Source organism: Clinocottus analis, unplaced genomic scaffold (genome assembly GCF_023055335.1).
Source record: "Clinocottus analis isolate CAN_PGR_092001 unplaced genomic scaffold, fCliAna1.0.p SCAF_4, whole genome shotgun sequence".
NCBI classification, from domain to species: domain Eukaryota; kingdom Metazoa; phylum Chordata; class Actinopteri; order Perciformes; family Cottidae; genus Clinocottus; species Clinocottus analis.
In genome coordinates, this window is record NW_027176153.1 from 12,923,048 (window position 1) to 12,926,636 (window position 3,589).

General features: G+C 37.2%; 1 protein-coding gene across 2 annotated transcripts in view; it reads right to left on the bottom strand.

Moving 5' to 3' along the window:
- LOC137800746 (ERBB receptor feedback inhibitor 1) overlaps positions 1-3,589 on the bottom strand; it is a 9,668-nt gene extending 6,079 nt beyond the window's left edge. For both annotated transcript variants that reach the window (XM_068598072.1, XM_068598071.1), the window contains exon 1: positions 3,464-3,589. The gene's annotated coding sequence lies outside the window, so the exon portion shown is untranslated. The remainder of the gene's footprint in view (positions 1-3,463) is intronic.

The window sequence follows — 3,589 nt, forward strand, 5'->3', positions numbered from 1 at the left end:
TGCCTGAAATATGGCACTATCTGCAGAGTAATGCAAAAAAGTATTCAATTTAAATTGTATTCAATTTAAATTGTATTCAATTCATAAAAGTTAAAAGAAAGACGTGACAAACACCAACTGATATCCCTGTTACGTGGAGAGGAACACAAGTGTTCTGGGTCATCCTGATAGAGGCACTGATATGGAATTTGAGGGCCGATAATGATGATATCAAAAATTATCCGTTTGTTGTGACGGATATACGCAAATCCCCATACAGAAGCAGGTTTTAAGTGTCTCTAGTCTGCACGTCATTTATACGTTATTATCAGCTGAAAGTCCATTACTATGTAACAATAACGCTTATTTAATTTGGCATAGTCATTCTGCTCTTATGTGTCAGGAGACACATGAGCTTTGCTTCTTTGGCTTTACTCACAAGGAGTAGGGTCAGAGATTTTGTTCAAGAGACCATTTGACAACTGGAGTGGTTTAACACGAGTAATGCCCCTGTGTCCGCAACCCTCTGCCCTGCTGCACAGTCAACAAGCAAAGCACTCATTCCTTTACAACATTCAGCATGAATGCTGCTCAAAACCTGTGGCCCTTCATCAATTGTCACATAAAGTTACATAAATTAAATTTGAACTCTGCATTTAATCCATCTGAAGCATTTCAGGAGCTGTGTGGTTCAGTAAAGTATAAACAGCAATGCAATAGCTCTTGGCAACTTTAATATGACAGTGAAGTAGAGTTTAAATGTATTGTTGAAACTTGAATGTGCCTCGCCAAGTATTTAAAAAAATATTTATTACGCAAATCCATCTGCTTCACCATCAGATAACAAAATGCTCTTAATCACCCACGGCTACATTTCCAAATGAAATGCAAAAACTGAAAGGAAAATACTCTACAAATGTATGTTCCTGCCAATTCTCCAGCAAACCACTAATTAGCAACCTCCCTCCTACTCGCCCAGAGGGCAACTCAAGGTCTCAGTGTTTCTATCTCACTGCAATCTTATTCTTCAACGCTCTGTTTCATGTCACTAACAGGCCTACGGTCGATGTGGGAAGCAAACAATGCAGGGCATGCATAATGCAACACAAAACTCACCACAAACAAAACAGTGACCCATGCATCCATTTGAATATTTATGTCATCCTTAAAACAACCGACTGTTGCGTCATTTCCGCCAGTGTTTCTCGGAGATGGAAGACGCTGAACAATTATGAATTCTACCGGCAAGTACTCAGTGTCCATGAATGGAGCCACTCTCGGGCATGAATGGAGCTTTGTGTCCTTTTGGTGCGCAGTGAAGCAAGCCTGAAAATACAAGTGAACTCTCCCATGAGGTTAGGACTGAAGATAAGCCATGGAGACAAGCTGACATGGCCAAGGTATGAGCCTGTGCCACAAATTGTGCGACTGGCACTGTTGAAAGGAGAAGCCGGAGGCTGAAAAACAGTTTGTTTATCTCATGCAGGAGGTTATATGTGTTGTCCTTGGCTATCCCCGCCTAGCTTTTTTTAGGCCTTTTTTTAGGCCTTTTTTTCAGGCCTTTACAGATAATTTAATTATGTGCTGGTATAAAGTATATGTGCTTTAGATCCCCGGCTTTACAACTTGCTGTTAATTAAGCTGGCCGAGTTACAGTCAGCTCAGCAGACTGGACAGACATTTTACGAAAAGTCTTTATTGTAAATGTTTTCACCACAACATTAGCGAGACACAATACATCTATAACAAAAAAAGCTGTTATGTGTGACTTAAATTTCTTAACACCAGTATTTGCAGTCTGGATGAAAGTTTCATTTATCAAATAATCTAAATAAACAACTGTAGTTGGTTTCTTCGAAGGGAATAATTCTAAATGTGTGACTGAGGCTTTCATAAAGTTTCATATTAAGAGTAGTATAGTCTAGTTCAATAGATTAGTAACAACCAGACTTCTTGCAGACTGTCTCTACATGTACGTACACACAGCATGATGGGAAAAAAAAGTGGCATGTGGGGGAAAATGTACAATATGGAATTTAAAATGCAGATTTTGTTCTCTCAACATTGATAATTGATAATCTTGAATTTGTAGTTATTTTTTATTATAGTTCCCTTTTACAGCTGTGACATGAGAATACTCTCTTTTACGTTAGACCCATGACTAAAATGTTCTATCTCTAAAAAAACTAAGCGAATTCAGCCTTTTCATAAATATGTCTACACTGGATCATTTGCACAGCGCACCTGGACAATACATACCACTAATATACACTTTATAATATATATATATATATATATATATATATATATATATATATATATATATATATATATATATATATATATATACACCTATTTATTACAAAATATATTTTGTCTTTGAATTTTTATAGTTTTTATGTTTTAGCAGTTTTTAGGATATGAATAATTTCAACAATGTTCAGATTATTAAGGGTCATATTTGGTTTGAAGCTGATTTGATAGACAAAAATCACAGCTGAGTTCATTCTCATTTCTTCATGGCCTGCAGGTGGGGATGTTAGGTGATCTCATGGGACATTTAACAATTTGTGAGTTAGAGTCACAGCTGGACACTAATGTTTTTTTTAGTAAAGATTAATATTTTAGGTCTAAATATTTAAAGCTATCCAAAATTGTATTCCATTTATAGCTAATTAAAATCTAGCTTTTGATTATCTGTAAAAAATAAAATAAAATAAAGACATTTAAAAATTACTTGAGAGCCAGCCATCACTCATAATGGATGGGCAACAATTTGGTGAGGCTAAAACATATTAAAAACGATTAAAACATAAATGTAATACGTGAATGTAATAATAAAGTTTATACAAAATTATTAAAATGTAAGAGTAGTCTAACTAACAAGGCTTCGTTACGGTTTAAAATATATACATATATTATATAGTTCCTTTACATGGATCAATATGTAGATAAACATATGCTACTTATAAATATAACAATAGATACATAAAGTTACAGCACATGTATAAAGAACAAGTATAGATAGATAGATAGATAGATAGATAGATAGATAGATAGATAGATAGATAGATAGATGACGATTTAAATGTGTTATCACTAGAATTAAAGTTGTATGTATTTATTTCTAACTCCCGACACCATTTCCCCCATGACTGCAGCGCCCACTAGCGGCAGGCCGTGGCGGGGCCGAGCAGTGCTCACCCATCCCCAGACGGGGCTTCATTTGGCGGACTACTAGGAGCCGTGCAGCGGGTCAAGAGAGCAGCCAGTCCCGCTGCTCACAGACAAACGACCCACCACAGTTCAGCCAAACGGTGTTCAGAGACAAACGACAAGCGGGAACTTCGGACCACCGGCCGCGTCTCCCGGTACACGTATAACGTTGAGTTAAACACCGCCTCGGACAGCCCAGTTTAAGTGAATGGAAAGCCCTGTTTTATCCAGTGACGTATCATTGTGATAGATATTAGGAAAGTCTTACCATTAAAACGCAAACGTTAATTGTCCATTCCGTACAGCTGTGTCCGCCCCGTGAGAGAAAACCAATACGCGTGTATGATCCAGTCTCTCAGTCCAACCTGAACCATGTGCAATATCCTCTGTCAAC